The 17,561-nt window shown below is 34.6% G+C and overlaps 1 long non-coding RNA gene across 4 annotated transcripts; it reads left to right on the top strand.

Moving 5' to 3' along the window:
- Nucleotides 1–526: 526 nt before the first annotated feature.
- On the top strand, nucleotides 527–5,541 carry LOC113736686 (uncharacterized). Of its 4 annotated transcripts, none has more exons than XR_011842095.1 (8): nucleotides 537–672; nucleotides 774–933; nucleotides 1,072–1,129; nucleotides 2,402–2,449; nucleotides 3,383–3,524; nucleotides 3,972–4,014; nucleotides 4,922–4,997; nucleotides 5,313–5,541. It is a non-coding gene; the product is annotated as an uncharacterized lncRNA (long non-coding RNA). The 4 variants fall into 4 exon arrangements; XR_011842097.1 differs by having other exon boundaries at nucleotides 597–655; XR_011842096.1 differs by having other exon boundaries at nucleotides 599–672; nucleotides 769–933.
- The last annotated feature ends 12,020 nt before the right edge of the window (nucleotides 5,542–17,561 follow it).

Below are 17,561 nucleotides of genomic sequence, written 5' to 3' on the forward strand. Positions count from 1 at the left end.
TTTAATAGCTTAGTTTCTCTTGAATCTTCTAGATATAAGCTTAGTCATAAGCCTAGTCAAGACATGAGAAGATATTTTCTACTACACCAATCACATAAAAGCTCCCAATTTGCTCTCAAGCCCTTACACCTTCAACTTAGCTTTTGTTCCATTCTTGCCCTTAAACATTGGATAATCTTTCAAGTAACTCCATAGGTTATAACTTAATCTAATCTAAAACACTTAACCACAATTAATTACTTCACTAATCTCTCTCCTATATTAATCACCTATACTTAAGCATACTTTATCTCACATAAAAGTAATTAAATAACAACCTTTTTGTCAAGGGCAAAATTAGGGATTTAAACTTAGAAACTTTTCTAGTTTAGGATTTTCCTAACTTTTAAACTCACTTAACCTATCTAAAATGGATCAAATCTTATACGTACCTGTACTAAAACACACACACTAGCATACCTAGCTTTAATCACCACTCAAACTTATTAAGTAATACAGAAACTAGGGTTTCAATCCTAACCCCAACTTAGGGTTTTCGAATTAGTCCCAAAACCTAATGTTACCGCACAAATAATGAATATAACATAATATCAAACTTAAGAACGGACTGGGGCCTCACAGGTGGTCGTCCGCCCGTGCGAATTTGCAATTGATGGTCGTCCCTTCCCACACGTGAATTCTTTTGTTTGCTCAGACGTTTAGCAATCCTTTTTCTTTGTTTGTAGTACTCCATGTGCGCATTTTTTTTCTTTTATTTGTTTCTTTTAGTGCAGGTCTTTGACCACCGGGTAAACTAGCAAGGAGAGGTCTCCCTCAATTCCTCAATTCTTGGCTTTTGCAACAAAGCTGTTGGCTGAAGAGTGGCAGAGCTGGTCAATTCACATCAATCACCTCAATCCGTCAACCCGTTGTACCAGAAGCTTCTTTCTCATGGTTTCCTCCTGTTCTGCTCTCTTGAGTTTTCATCTTCCTCTCAAATCCACTGTTTCTCCATTTTTGTTCTGTACACATTTTTCCCCCTTGATTAAATTTTCTCTCATTCTCTGATAAGTTTCATATTTTTTGTCACAGGTTGAGAGGTCAGACTATCAACTAAACCATGAAGAAATGTGGAGATTGTTCTCTAAAGGTGAACACTTTCTCTGTGATTTTTTTTTTTTTGCCCTTTTTGTACATTTTCTCCGGATTTTTCCCTTGTATCTCCCTAATAAATCTTTTCTGGCCAAGGTATCTGTTGGATAAATAAGAAAGGAAAAAAAGATGCAATCTTTCTATGTTCGATGGCCGTTTTCTTTCCCAAGATTTGTTATCAATAGATGTGATTTTCTTAGATCTTCAAAAAATGGAAGATGAACGATTGAAGGCATGTTATTTTCTCCTACTATGTAATTAATTTTGTCCTCTCTAAAGAATCATTTTAGAACAGATAAACAACACTTGAACACCCAACATTTACTTCTCTTTTTTTTTCCTCTGCTTTTCAGGCACCTGCAAATCTACTCCTTTTTTTTTTCCTGACTGCCTTCTCTATGAGCTAAAGCTCTCAAGAGATTATCAGTAAACTTATTGGTTGATTTTGCTTTCTCTAAATTTTTTTTCCCTTTGCAGTGGAGCTTTCACTGACCTGCTCACTTTTACTAAATCAAACTTGTGCATAGTAATCAAGTGACTTCTAAGGTTTTCTTTACTATTATTGTGTATATTTTTCTTGGCTGTGATTCTTTTTTTTTTTCTTATAGTTTTGGTCTCCAAATATCACTTGATGCTTATTTTGATTTTACTGGTTCTTTTTTGTGATTGTGATGGGTCCAGAAAGAGAGAGGGGTCACGAGAAATTACAATTAGTTCATTTTGGTGTTTAATTGAAATCGGGGAAGTTTTCTTCCCTTAATGTACCATATCTTTTCTGTACCATATGGGAATGGGGAAGAAAAGTACCAATCGGGGAAGTTCTTTAATTGAAAAGAACTCAATGGTGTTAATGTAATTCCTCAAAATTACATGCAGATATGGTACTTTTCTTCCCCTTTCTTACCATGAATAATGTCTCCATCTCATTTCTGTTTTATCATTGATTTTTAATTTTTAATTAGAAGAAAAACTTTTAATATCGTCTAAGATGATGAATAATTGAAGATTAGCTAGCTTTTAGATATTTATTTACTTAATTGTTTATACCTCTTTGGTGTTTTGTTGTACCATTTTTGCCTTTCTTGGAGGAAAAATGGCCACCCATGAAAAACAACTGGTAAGGGAGAGTATATTTGTTGTATCATTCTGATTTAATTTTTTTCCCTTCCACTCCCAGTTTAGGATTTGATGGACGATGTTTTTTTTTTCCTCTCTGTTTTTTGTTCTTTTGGTGTTACTTTTCTGAGTATATTATTGGTTGTTGTTACAGGAAGGAATATGAAGATTTGAAGTTGACATCTCAAAGTAGTTAAAGCTGGTAATATTTATTTGTGTTCTACTATTTATACTATAAACCATAGTCTTTTTCTATAAATAGTTTCTCTCACCTAATTTAGCCTATTTTTGTTTATTGAGATTTTTGTCAGAGAAAGGATAAAGGTAAAAGTGATTGGAAGAATGAGCAACTTTCTTCCAGTGTTTTGTGTTTTAGGTTTTATTGTGTTTGTCAAAGTAAATTAGATACGAGTATCTTTTTCTTCTCTATCTTTATTTTTTCCCTTGGCTGGTGAACATGATGAATTTGTTATTTAAACTACTTGGTATTCTTGGTAATGTCAAGATTTTGGAAGCTGTATGATGAAATCTTTATTTCATAGTCGATTTTTCTGGTTTTGTGGTTTTGACTTGCAAAGTGAAATCATTATTATGACTGACTTGCTTGAAGATGTTTTCGTCAGCTCATGATTCATGAGATATATAGTAATATGAATTAGATAAATAGAGTTTAAAAAGCAAAATCCATGTAATCTACTATGAAGATACCATCTTTCCTCTTTTAAATTACTAAAAAAACTTGGCAAGATCTTTGGCTGGAAAAAATATGTTCAGAAAATAGTATCCCTGTGCTTCACAACATTGACCTTTGATGTTGGACCCAATTTTACATTTTTAGAAAAAAAGAAAAATTGGAAAATAATGCATAGAAACTTCTCTAGAATTTGCTTCCACATATATATACAGTATTTTGTTCCCTTTGGGGAAATTTCATCGGTGACATTTATTTTTATTGTTTGATTTATGTTGGTAAGACTTGCTTTTATGCTCTCTCAATAGATTTCTCCTTTTGTTTCTATTATCGCCATTTTTTTTGTGAAATCTTCTTTCTTCTAAGCAACTTTAAAGGTTCTTTTCTTTATATGGATATGTTATTGTTGGGGTACATCTAACCCTGATCCTACTTTTGTAGCAGGAAATGACCATACTTTGGGTTTTGTTACTGGTGGATCTGCTCTATTGCATGGTGCTACTCAGACAAGTGCCTCACCCTGGTCTTCAGCATCAATGATATTTCCTCCAGCCCTAGGCATGCCTTTAAATGCTGAATGGAATGGGTATCAGTAGTTTGTTTCTGACATCACTTCTCTATTTTACACTGCATTTGTCTACTTGATGACATTTATTGTAAGATTCATGCGTTGAATGTTCATCTGATGTTCAAATTGTGGGTGGCATTTGACAGATGGTGTTATCTTTGCTTGCTGAATACCGTATATGAATTCATCTGATACATTAGATGTCACTGATGCATTTGAAAATCTGTCACTGTTTCCAATTTGTGCTTGTTAATGTGTAAGGTTTAACGTATGAGGTAATAGTGTAGTGAACAAGTGCTTTCTTAGTTATAATTGAGATGAAGAAACTAATTCTTATCTTTTTGTGCTACGGTAGACTGTCTTTTTACTCACCTTTACTGTGATAAAGATCTTCAGAGGCTGTGTTTCTTTTTTTTCAAGACTTTGAAGTTAATTGAAGTTAATAATGATTGTTGTACTCTGCAGCTCTTTTGAGAATTGACAATACGGTTGCTTTGCTATTTCATAGGTAATTTTCTTTTTTACGTATTTCATAGGTTTTTCGTAGGTAATTTTCTTTTATTTTTTTGGATTGGGATCAATATCGTTTGATTAAAGTTTGAAATGTCATTATTGCTTTGCTAAGCATGCTATCTATAGAACTTATTCAATGCTTGGCTTAAAACCTCAGGCTGTTAACAGTTGAAGTAGTTAATTTCAAACCATGTGAAGTGTGTGAAGTATGTCCCAATTAACAATGATTAACAAACTAATGCTGACTGTGACATATAAGGGAATAGTGAACTTGATGAATCTGCTTTGAAACCTGTGTTCTTAATAATATTGAGATTAGCAAAACTTTATGACCAACGTTGGACTAATTTTGAGATTTTACAAAAAATGAAAAATTGGAGAGCAACTCATAGAAACTTTTTTGTTATTTGCCTTCCCTATATATTTAGAGTTTTGTGTTCCATTTTAGGGATTTTTAATGGTCACATGTGCTTGTGTTTTCTTTCTATGGGAATAGAATAGCTATCAAAAGTTTGATTAAACAAGTTGTTGCAAAAACTCAACAATCCATGTAAACCCTGCGAATATTCAACAGGAGCAATCTTGAAACATAATTGAATACCAATTTTTTAGATGAATATTGCCTTCACTGTTTTTCTTTACACCAGAAAATTTTTATAGATTCTTGATGCTAGAGTAATATGAACTTTATTGGGAATAAAAGTTGAATTACATGACATTATTTAGAGTTGCATATATTTTGGATTTTGGATTGGAGCATGTCATTAGAATATAAAGATATCGTCTCTGGAGAAGTTTCTGCTTCATTTTTACATTTTAGGATTTTCTTGGCCTATTTGTTTGCATGATTTTATTTCCTTTTTCACCTTATCTTCCATTGGCATTTTGTGTAAATTGCGCAGCTGCATGATCAAGTTGTGGAAAAGTTTACTTGCATACCATCTCCAAGGATCTGGCACATCTAATAGTTTCACTTTGGTGAGAACTCGAGTTACCAAGCAAGACACTTTAGCTTACCTATAAGAATTTTTTCATTTCTTGACTTTGACAACTACTGTACCAAAATAAAAGAAAAAAGAAAAGTTTCTTGCTTGTGAAATGGGTTAAAAAATACAAGGGGTAACAAATTTTTTATGAAAGTATTAGTAACCAAAAGTGCAAATGTTTGTTGAATTTGTCCTGTCCTTGTTGGCATTATTCAAGTCCCTTGATTTATTTTTAACTTGGTTTACAGCAGTAAACTAATTTCGATGGATTATATCTTACTTTCTTTTTTGTTATAATACATGGCAGGTTCTTCAGCAGTTTCTTTCGAAATTACTCATTACACTTCTAGGGCGAGTACGAACTACAGAAAGTTTTTGTTTTTGGTTAAGTTAAAATATGCATTTATCGGAATCATGGAAGTTCAAGTTCATGTTTCGAGATTCTACAAGACTAATTTTATTGTTTTATCTATTTATTATGAATTCCTTGACTATGAACAATCTATATTTATTGTGTATATTATTGTACTTTTCAATGACATATTTTCCCATTTTTTGAGCCTTAGTTGCGATGCAGGCATTTTGCAAACAGGGCATAACTGGGCACATAAATTTCAGAACTATCCACCGCGCATTTGCGCGGTGATCTCCTCGTAGTACCTTATTAATCGTCATTACAAAGCACAATCAAATTGGGTATTGCCCTCTCTTGAATTGAAATTGGTAACCTTTATTTTCTGCTAGAGATAGAGGAATTTGTGGTTATAATACCTGTTTCATGATTGATACTTTTTGGTTCATTGAATAAAATATATAACCGTACAAATTGATGATAGGCATACCTGTTTCATGTTGTAGTCTCCTATCACAATTTTTCTGTGAACTAAATTGTCTTTGAATCTTTTGCATATCATTCTTGTACCGTTACACAACCCATTTGAGGGTCCAAATTTCTCAATAACATGATTGGATAAACTTTATTGAACACTAACTTGTATGGTGATAATCCCATTCGGAGTAAGAGAGTTCAAAATTTTTTTTTTTGATAATTGCTATTGGTGTAGTCAACTCCTCCATCAAAAACTTTTGAAAGTTCTTTCTTCTCTAGGAAACTCTCTAATTATCGTTTCATTTAGAATGCCGACTGTCTCAACCTTTGCAGCATGTATTGCATAGTTTTGTCATATATTCAACGAAGCATGCATTTTGTTTTAGTGACAGATAAATACTGTCATTAGTTCTTCTTCAAAAGCTTCTCCATTTTTTATATTTAATCAGCATTTTCGTTGGTATTTCAATCATGTCATCCTCTTTAATTAATTTTTCTCTATTTCCAACCTATAATAAAAAGTCACTAAAATTTGAGTCACCTCTTGCATACATATTTCTTGTTAGATTCACCTTTTCCATTTTAATCAATAAGGTTGACATGACAAAACTTGTGATGACAGTTTTTTCCCTTCTAACTCGAGGAATAGCTGGTAGAGCTTGCCAAAAATCACCTCAAAGACATCAACTTTCCCTCCAAAATCTTTTTCATTATTCATTATGTCTTTTAGTGATCTTTCAAGTGTCAATAACAAATCTTTTGGCTGTTAGAGCTTCATCCCAAACTATTGATTTTGATTGTTTAAGTAATTTTGCATTACCACTTTATTTTAATATGGAATAAAGACTGCTTTCAGTTAGGTTATGTGGTCTTTTAAAGTATAAGCGTGTAGTGCAGTTCTTCTATCAAGCATTAGAGCTGTTGCCAGTCCAAATATTTCAGTGATAAGTACAATCATTTTTTTTTAATCTTGGATGAGATAATAATGTATGTACAAGAATGTTCTTTTCGACTCCTCCGGGTCTATCAATGAAAAATATATTACCTATTCCAGTGTTTGCCTTTTGAACTATTTTCTAAAATGCTTCTTCTTGTTATAGATTTAGCTTTAGTTCAACTTCACGATCAGTTTGATTAGCATTTATTTTGCCTATTTTTAGTTAGGATTTAGAGTAAATTTTTGGTGTGTTTTAAGTTAAAATGGAAGAATTGAATTCCTTTAAAAATTACTTTTCATACAAATAGTGTTTCTTAACCAAAACATGTAAAAGTGTGGGTAATATGCAAATTTATGTTATTTTTGTAGCTTTTCGTGTCATGTAAATTAATTCAAATCAAGAGAAGTTTGATAGCTTTTGACACATCTTAGTATTTTGGCTATATCATAAGGTACAAATATTAGATTGAGATGTTTCTTAACTCATTTTGAAGTTAAGACATAACAATACAATTCTTATAAGACATCTAAATCCATTTCATTGATTTTTCAGGTCAAAAAGTCAAATTACAGTCGGAAGAATTTCTATCAAGTGCTGAAACAGGGCATCAACTAGTTAGGCTTATTTTGGTCATTTATTAGCCTATAGAAATTCAAATGAGATGATTCTTAAATCATTGAAAAGCTATCTCAAAGAACTACAACTTTCATGTTTTATGTAAGTAATTCAACTTTCATCATCAAGAAAAATGCAGTTGAATTTGGCCCAAAAACAGGGCAAAGTTGAGATTTGAGCAGAAAGTGCAAAATTGTGTAAAAGGAAAAATCGTGAGGCAATCCGCAAGGTATACCTCGTGGATCCACCTCACGGATCCCTGAGAACCTTCTGCAAGTTGATTTTGCAACTTGCATTTGTTTCACATTGATTTGTGGACAAATTTTTCTAATAAAATCCGGCTAGATCCAGTTAAACTTAAGTTGGAAAAGTGAAGAACAGCTTTATGACCATGGTATGAGCACATTTTCTCATCCAAGAAAATCTATAAATACCTCTCGTATTTCATTCATTTGGACATGATACAGCATCTTGTAGTGTGAAGTAGAGTAGAGTAGAAGTATAGATAGAAGTAGTTTAGCTCTAACTTTATATTGAGAGTTTTTTTCTTAGTTTAAGAGCTTTTAGAGGAAGTTGAAAACACTCTTGTACCAATTTTATTTGAGAGATCAACTTGTGTAGGAATTTAAGAATTCAACCTCCAAGATATTGAATAAGAATTTTTCTTCCTAAACTTTGTCTCTTATTCTTGTTTGCCATGCTTTCTTATAAGGTTGTTTTATACTTAGATGTTCTTAATATGATGTCGAGCTTATCATTTTCATATCCTAGGTTGAAGATGAACTTCTTGTAGTTTTGATTTGATGTAGTTTAGGAATGATTATACCTTTTCATGATTTGTTAGTTTGATAACTTATGCTTATGCTTTATGGTTATTTGGCCATCAACTATGAATGATTTGATAATTGTTAAGCAATGAAAGTTGCTTTCAAATAGATCTAAGTTCTTAAACATTAGCCTTATTCTTACGAAAGTAGTGAAATCATTTTTGTTGGATTCATAAAATAACTTCATTGATTTTATTTAATTTGTTTTTGACCTTTTCTCTGTGAACATAGGTGAAGGATGATTTAAAGAGTAAAAGAAATTGGGGAAAGCAATTTCTAAAGGAATTAGCCAAGGCAGTTTCTATTGAGAATGTCCATTGTTGAATGCAAGGACATACATTTGGAAGTTATTCCTTGACAATTCAAGAAAAAATAAGCATAATCACCTTAACTAATTTCTAATCTTGACATAACTAGGGATTCTAGCCTCTAGGATCCTCTCACTTAATCTTTAAGTAATTCTAATCTAACTTGTCTTTACTTTTATTTATTTTCTTGCAACATACCGCCTATATGGTTGTTTTTGCCTAGTTAACTTTGTTTGTTTTTACTTCCTTAATTCTAATTGTCTAGATGATAAAGCAAGTAATTAAACTCAAGTGATTGCCACATTCTAAGTTCCCATGAGATCGATACCTATTATCCTTATACTCAATGAACAAACTGTGCACTAGCAGATACAGGGTAATAAGGTTTTAAAATTTGTAGTGAATAAAAAAATCCCTATCACAGTTTAAGGTGTCTCAATAGAGATTTCTTCTCCGATTTCTCTTGGATATCTGTTTGTGTGATGAGTCTCAATTGTAGGTGGAATTGGCAAGTCAAATTGGTCAATATTTTTACCCATACTATCTAGATAATAATTGATGCTTTAAAGAGTGGTATATATGAGAGTGCTATCTGTTTTTTTTCTGTTCCTTTTAAAATATTCATGCATAGCCTCCAAGTATATGTACTAGAGAGCTCTTGTGTCTTCATATTTGTAATTATTGGATTCAAGTAATCCTGTCTTTTGTATAGCTTGTTTGAATGTGAAAAATTTTGTTCCATTTACTATTAACAAATTTTCATATAAAGATGGACTTGGAACATGATTTAGTAGGATCTTCAAATAATATCTTTTACCTTTAGTAGGATTTACACTTTTACTCTTGCAATAGTTTACATTTATCCTTTCAAACCAATACCGATCTTTTGATTTCCAAACATAGTCTTGATAAAGATGCTTTTTGGCATTCGGATTTCTACAATAGAAGTTCAAGAATCCTGTTAGTATTGTCTTGGAGACATTGTTTGACTGTATAACATATATTAGATCTTGAAGCTCCTAGTAACGTACAAATTATTTTTCAACAAGATATAGTCACACATTTATTATTGCTGGATTTACTTTGTTTAAGAAAAATTCAAATATCCTCCACATCGCTTCTTGTGTAGAGACTCATCTAGCATTTAAAAAATCCTAAATTTCATCAACTAAGTTATTGCCATCAATATAAGATATGTAAACAACTATTTTATCATGACTTTTTATAGATATATTTCTAGAAATACTCAACAGCTTTCAGTCCAGAATTTATCTCCATATTTATATGACAATTGTATCTTGTGAGAAGATATGGGTTGTAAAGAACAAACCAACTACTATTGAGTAGTCATTTCTAAGTAAAACTTCTCTACTATTGAGTAGTCATTTCTAAGTAAAACTTCTCTATTGTTGTTACTGTACGCGATTATATTTCAAGTCTGCAAAATGACAAGAAAAATACATGACAAATATATGATATATAAATTTAGGTACAATTTCTTGAATTTTCTCGAACTTATAGAGAGCTTCCTTCGATTCTTCTCCTCCAACACCAATCCAAGGGCTTCGCAGCTTGTTCTTGGACCCACCACCGATTCCTTCAAATCTTGATATGGAAGATTTGAAGAACGTTAGAAGATATTTGAAGACTCAAGTCTTGATATATGGGAGACTTGGAGAGGTTGTAGATCCAGACCCTTGTAACTTGGAGCTTCAATACTTGAGTGTATGAGATGGCTCTTAGTGTCTCTTGACTTGGTAAAGAGACCCCTATTTATAGCTATAGTACGAGGTAGAGGTTGAAAATATATATACCACTCTACTTGTCTTACAAAACATACAGTCATACTAGAACTGTGTCAGTTTAAATATTATCTCTTCATTTTATATTTATTAATAAGGAGATAATACTTAAGGAATATTTCCTTGATTGCCCAGATTTGTAGGGATATACGACATGTCACCATTTGATTGGGTAGGCTATTGCAGTATACAAGACATCTATAGGGATTAAATGGCTCTAAATATTATTTCTTTAATAAAGAAATAATTATTTAGATATTTATCCATAATTTTGCCAAACCATATAGACACATGACGCGGCATAATTTAATTGGTAGAGATGTCTTGACAATATTAATTGGCTGTAACATTTTGTCTTAACATGTGGAGAGGTATAATTGACCAACGAGTAGCCAAACTTCCAAATGCGCATGACATATGGCCATATTCAATTGAATAACAATAAGCCATATAAATAATTTATATACCAATGGTAATTTTTAGAATTTAATTAAAATTTCATTGTCCACAGTTACTACTCTTGTAGATTGGATATCCATCCTCTCGACCTATACTCTTATCAAAACAAGGTCAAGGGTAATGGAATTTGCATTCACTATTCACCATGCTTGGGATTTTATCATTTTGGTGCCCGCAAAAACCATACATCATATGCTTAATTTCAAGGTCGTATATACGAGGGATCTTTTTTTTTTTTTGTTAAGTAACTCAACAGAAACCAATTAGTCATACAAGTTAGTGTTAGTAATCTTGCACTCGTTTTTTTAGGATAATGACCATATGAACATGTGGAAGCCCCCTTCTTTTGGAATTTAATTATATGGACATTTGCTGCAACTATTTTGAAGATATTTTTTTGAATAGTTGGTCTTTAAGATCTTATAGCTTGGCATGAAATACTCTTGACATCAAATCTAATTAATCTTGTGTAGTTTGTCCCCCCACCAAATTTTGTTGAACTTCTATTCATTACATATTTGCATGTCATTGTAGTAAATAGATCTATTTTTCCAGGATGATAGACTAAAGCAAATGCATCTAAATATCTTCTTCGCATATCTTGTGGGCTACCAATAAACATTACTGGTGAAACTATCCTTTGGCCCAAATTTTGTAGAACCATGATTTCGTATAAAATAAATTCTAGGTCCATAATATTGGATCATAGGATCGTAAGATCCCACTAAAAATATCTAAATTAATGATTTTCAATTCATATATTACTTTATCTAACATAAAAGATATCAATTGAGCAAGTTAATCATAAATATATAGCATTTTTTACCTGTAGTTTGATAAGATAGAAAGAAAATGAATGTAAACAGTTATAAATAATGATATTAAGTCTTAAAATCAAGTGTAGACAATGGAATTTTAATTAAATTCTAAAGATTACCATTGGCCTATAAATTATTTTATGGCATATTTTTACCCAATTGGATATTGCCATATGCCATGTACACCTGGAAAAATTGGTTATTAAATGACCAATTATATTTTGCCACGTGTCAAGGTGAGGTGTTCCAAATCAATTCAAATTGCAGGGATATCTCCACCAACCAAATCATATCATATCACATGCCTATTGGATAAATATCTAAGTATTTATTTCTTATTAAAGGGATAATATTTAGAGTTATTTAATCCAAGTATATTTCTTATATACTGCAATAGCTTGTCCAGTCAAACGACGCCACGTCACGCGTCCCCACGGGTTTGGCCAATTGAGAAATTACTTATCTCTTTATTAATAAATATAAAATGGAGAGATAATATTTGACTGACACAGTCCTGATATGACTGCACGTCTTGCAAGACAAGTAGAGTAGTATACATGTTTTCAACCTCTACTTCATACCACAATTATAAATAGGGGTTTCTCTACCAAGTCACAGAGACAGAGACACAGAGACATCTAGAGGCATCTCATACGCTCAAGCATTGAAACTCCAAACTACGAAGATCTGGGTCTTCAAGCTCCCCAAGTCTTCCATATATCAAAACTTGAGTTTTCAATTATTTTCAAGTTCTTCAAATCTTCCATATCAAAATTTGAAGGAATCGGTGGTTGATCCAAGTACAAGCTGCGAAGCCCTTGGATTAGCGTTCGAGGAGAAGAATCGAAGGAAGCTCTCTATAAGTTCGAGAAAATTTCAGAGATTGTACCTACATATTTCTAAATTTATATATTACATATTTGTCGTGTATTTCTTTTTTCTTGTCGTTTTGCAGACTTGAAATTTTAATCGCGTACAAATTTTTGGCACGCCCGGTGGGACCATCTCTGCCTTCCATCTCTTCTCTCCGATTATTCAACTACATATATCATCAATGGCACCGAAAAGCAACAAAATCATGATTGTACATTCCAAGGCTACTGATGCTAAGCCTGTTCAGGAAGCTGCACATGTTGCCACCAATACCCGCGCTATTGTCCTGTGACAAGGAGTATGATGAGAGCCTCCACCCAAAGTAGCATGGAAGCTCCATCGGCGCCAACTGTCGTCTTCTGTTCAATATCACCAATGAGCTATTCTTCCACGATAGGGATCTAAGACGTTCCTGTCTCGATTGAGAAAGCTCTTGCCATGCTCAAATTTGGATTCGAATCCAAGTTTTCTAAGCATGATGATGATTCATCAAGCACTGGATCAGCCTCTTCACATGAAACTTTTCATTCAAGATTTTCTATTGAAAATTCTGCTGCTTTTTCTGTTGCAATGCCTGCTATGATGACAAACACTTTAAGTCTCGAAGAACAAGTTTCGAACATGTTCAAGATGATGGAAACCATGATGAAACACATCAAGGACCAAGATGATCTTATTGCTCAACTGCTCACCCAGAAAGATCACGCTCCTGAAGGAAGCCACGCGAACCCTAAGGAGCACCAAGAGCGTGAAATTCCCTCATCTAAAGGCAAAGACAAGGTGAAGGAAGTATATGTGACTGCCGATGGAACTATGCCCGTGGAACAATTGAAAGAACTTGTTGAAGGCGTGATCAAAGATAAAAAGGAGGGTGGTTCAAAGTCAAGCTTTACCTACTGCAAGTCTTACACTGCTAGAATTGACAACCTAGCAATGCCTGCTGGATATCAACCACTCAAATTTCAACAGTTCGATGGGAAAGGTAGTCCAAAATAACTTGTGGCTCATTTTGTCGAAACCTGCAATAACGCTGGAACCTATGGTGACCTGCTAGTCAAACAGTTCGTCCGATCCTTGAAGGGCAACGCGTTTGATTGGTACACTGATCTCACTCCGGGGTCCATCGATAGTTAGGAACAGTTGGAACAAGAGTTCTTGAATCGCTTCTAAGCACTAGAAAAATCGTTAGTATATTGGAGTTGACTAACACTCGTCAATGGAAGGATAAACCTGTGGTTAACTACATCGATAGGTGGAGAAGTCTGAGTCTCAACTGCAAGGACAGACTGTTTGAACCCTCTGCCAAAGAAATGTGCATCCGAGGAATGCATTGGAGCCTAAGCTACATTCTACAGGGTATACGTCCAAACACATTTGAAAAATTAGCTACTCGTGCTCATGATATGGAGTTAAGCATCACGGCCAATGCAGCTGATGGGTTTCCTATTCAGGCTCCCCGAGCGCAACCGCCTCGTTAAAGCAATGAAAGACAAGAAAATAAAAAAGGGGGCAACCCTCCTTCAAGATTCAGTAATAAGGAATTCATGGCAATAAACACAACTCCCATGAAAATTACTACCAAGGTGAGCCGAAAGGTCACCGAAAAGGTAGACTTCTCTCAAAATAGGTCTGTAAGAAGACCCACTTTGAAAGAGATGTAAGAAAAAGAATACCCATTCCTTGAATTTGATTTACAAGGGATGTTTGATGATCTTTTCAAGGAGAAACTCCTTGACCTTCCTGAAATGAAGCGCCCAGAGGAAGTTGGTCGAGTCAATGATCCAAATTATTGCTGTTATTATCGTCTGATTGGCTACCCTCTCACTAAATGCTTTGTCTTTAAGGACAAAATTATGGAATTAGCCCGTCAAGGAAAAATCCTTCTGGAAGAAGATAAAGCATCGGCAAACCAAACAACAATAATGTTTGGGTCTGTGTGTTGTCCGATAGAAGTTTTAGCCACAACAAGCAGTGCTTCGTCTAAGGAGTTTGAAAAATCCTCAATTGAAGATGTTATTGAAGATGACAACGAATGATGGACTTTAGTCACTCAAAAGAGGACTTGCAAGCCAAAAATAAAGAAGTACATCTTTTCGAAAAGCATTTGTTCGACAAAGCTTAAAGTGACAATGAAACAACGAAATGCAACAAAGAAACAAAAGGGAGTGGCCACAAAACCAATTCCTTCAAATTTTTAGCTCCTTCAAGAGGGTCGACAGCCCGTGACACTGAGAAAATTTATACTCAAGGGGTATTTAAGTGACGATACTGATAATTCTACCTCTTGTAATATCGTCAAAGCTGAAAATCCTCAAGTCACCTAAATTGGCACTGAATTTGAGGAAAAACTCAAAATCGATGATAAACCACCTGTGGATTGTGCAACGACTATCATTTTTTATGATAACGATTTAACTGTTGAGTTTAAAACCCACAATCGACATTTGTTTGTTAGTGCGTATATCCGAGAACAGAAGATGAATCGGATACTCATTGATGGGGGATCTGCTGCCAATATTATGTCCGTACGTACTATGAAAGAACTAGGAATCTCAAGCGATGAACTCTCCCAGAGCCGCCTCATGATCCAAGGATTTAACCAAGGGGGGCAAAGAGCAATTGGTCTCATAAGGATTGAATTGTTCATTGGTGAGTTGTCTTCAAGTGCGTTATTTCATATCATTGAAGCCAAAACCTCTTATAATATGCTCTTGGGACGACCCTAGATTCATGAGAATGAAATTATACCGTCTACTCTACATCAATGTTTCAAATATTATCGAGACGGTATAGTTAAGAAGGTTGTTGCTGATGATAAACCTTTCACTGAGGCCGAGGCTCACTTTGCCGACGCCAAATTTTGCCTTCAGAAAGTAACAAAAAGAAAAGAATCAGTAAAGGAAGAAAGTCAAGATTTCAAAGTACCTATTTTGCGGTATATTCCAAGATCAAAGAGAGAAGAAGGTCAGTCTTCTTTTATCAGAAATGATACATTAAATGTTCCGCTTACCAAAATAGAGCCTGTTAAAAGTGAGAAAGCGAGCCTGCAAGGATTTGTCCGTCCCAAAGAAGAACCGGCAATAGAACATTACTCACTACCAACTAATCGGACTCAAGAAGGTTTTGATCCAAACGCATATACACTTCTTGCTAAGGCGGGTTATAACCCAAATGAGGAGCATGCATTAGGCAAACTCCCTACTGAGGTGACTGGCGAGAAGATTCATGGATTAACACCTACACAGAGAATGTTGAAAGAAAAAGGCTATAATGTTGAAAGTTCGTCAATGGGTCTTAGTTATCAACCGCTTTCTCCAGTGCGGATAATGATCAAAAGGGCAAGTTGTAACTACGTAAACGAGGAAATGGAGGTCACAAGCAGAAGGAGATCTGTGTTCGATAGATTGGAAAATAAGTCAAAGCGTACTTCTGTGTTTGACAGACTTGGCCCGCAGCCGAAAGATTTGAAACCGCCCGTCTATAAAAAATTAGGCAGTAAAAAGCAAGAGTACCAAGTTACCAAGGAAGAAAATCTTACTCCAATAAAGAAGAATAGACCAAGAAAGTGAGTCTCCAATTTCTTCATGCACTATGGAGACTTATTTAATGTAAGAATTGAAACAATTTTTGAAGAACAGGGTCAAGAAAGTATGGCTTCCTGTCATCATATTACGATCAGTGATTCCGAAGAAGAAGAAGAAGAAGCGGATGACGCTCCCCCTGAACTTAAACAAGGGGTAAAAAATACAGTCGATGTGCTAAAGGAGATTAACCTTGGCACAAGCGACGATCCTCGCCCAATTTACATAAGCTCTTGTATGACTCTTGAAGAAGAGAAAGAGAATGTCGATTTGTTGCTCGAGTTCAGGGACGTCTTTGCTTGGAATTATTCAGAAATGCCTGGTTTGGATTCAAAGATCACCGTTCATAATTTATCTGTCAAGCGAGGAACAAAATCTGTCAAGCAAACTTAAAGGCGCTTTCGACCCGAATTGATTCCTCTGATAGAAAATGAGATAAATAGATTGATTGAAACTGAGTTCATACGGGAAGTGAAATATCCAACATGGATTTCAAGCATTGTCCCTGTGAGGAAGAAGAATGGGCAAATTCGAATTTGTGTTGATTTTCGAGACTTAAATGAGGCTTGCCCCAAAGATGATTTTTCACTCCCCATTACAGAATTGATGGTAGATGCTACAACCGGGCATGAAGCACTATCTTTTTTCGATGGATCGTCTGGCTACAATCAAATACGCATGGCACCCGAGAATAAAGAGTTCACTGCCTTCCGCACCCCCAAGGAAATTTATTGCTATAAAGTAATGTCGTTTGGCTTGAAAAACGCTGGAGCGACATATCAAAAGGCAATGCAAAGAATTTTTGATGATATGCTCCATAGAAATGTAGAGTGCTACGTTGATGACCTTGTGGTGAAATCAAAAAAGCGAGACCATCATATTCAAAACCTTCGAAGAGTTTTCCAACGCCTTCGGAGATACCAACTAAAGATGAATTCTTTGAAGTGCGCATTCGGAGTCACTTCTGGCAAGTTTTTCGATTTCATCGTTCATCAACGGGGGATAGAGGTCGATCGATCTAAAATGGATGCCATTGTGAACATGTCTGAGGAGCAAAATATTCATGAATTGAAGAGCCTTCAAGGGAAGTTGGCTTATATCCGGAGGTTTATCTCTAATTTGGCCGGACGACGCCAACCCTTTAGTCGACTGATGAAGAAAGGGGTACCCTTCGAGTGGGATGAATCGTGTAGGAATAATTTTACAAGTATCAAAACGTACCTCATGAATCCCCCAGTGCTGGCTGCGCCCATTCCAGGGAAACCATTGATTCTCTATATTTTCGCACAAGAACGGTCAGTTGGGGCCTTACTTGCTCAAGAAAACGATTAAGGTAAGGAGAATGCGCTGTATTACTTGAGTCGGATGATGACATCTAATGAGTTAAATTGCTCACCCATCGAGAAATTGTGTTTGGCACTTATATTTGTCATCCAGAAGTTGAAACATTATTTTCAAGCACACAATATTCGACTCATATCTAAGTCTAATCCCATTAAATATGTC

Source organism: Coffea arabica, chromosome 3e, assembly GCF_036785885.1.
Source record: "Coffea arabica cultivar ET-39 chromosome 3e, Coffea Arabica ET-39 HiFi, whole genome shotgun sequence".
Classification (NCBI taxonomy): domain Eukaryota; kingdom Viridiplantae; phylum Streptophyta; class Magnoliopsida; order Gentianales; family Rubiaceae; genus Coffea; species Coffea arabica.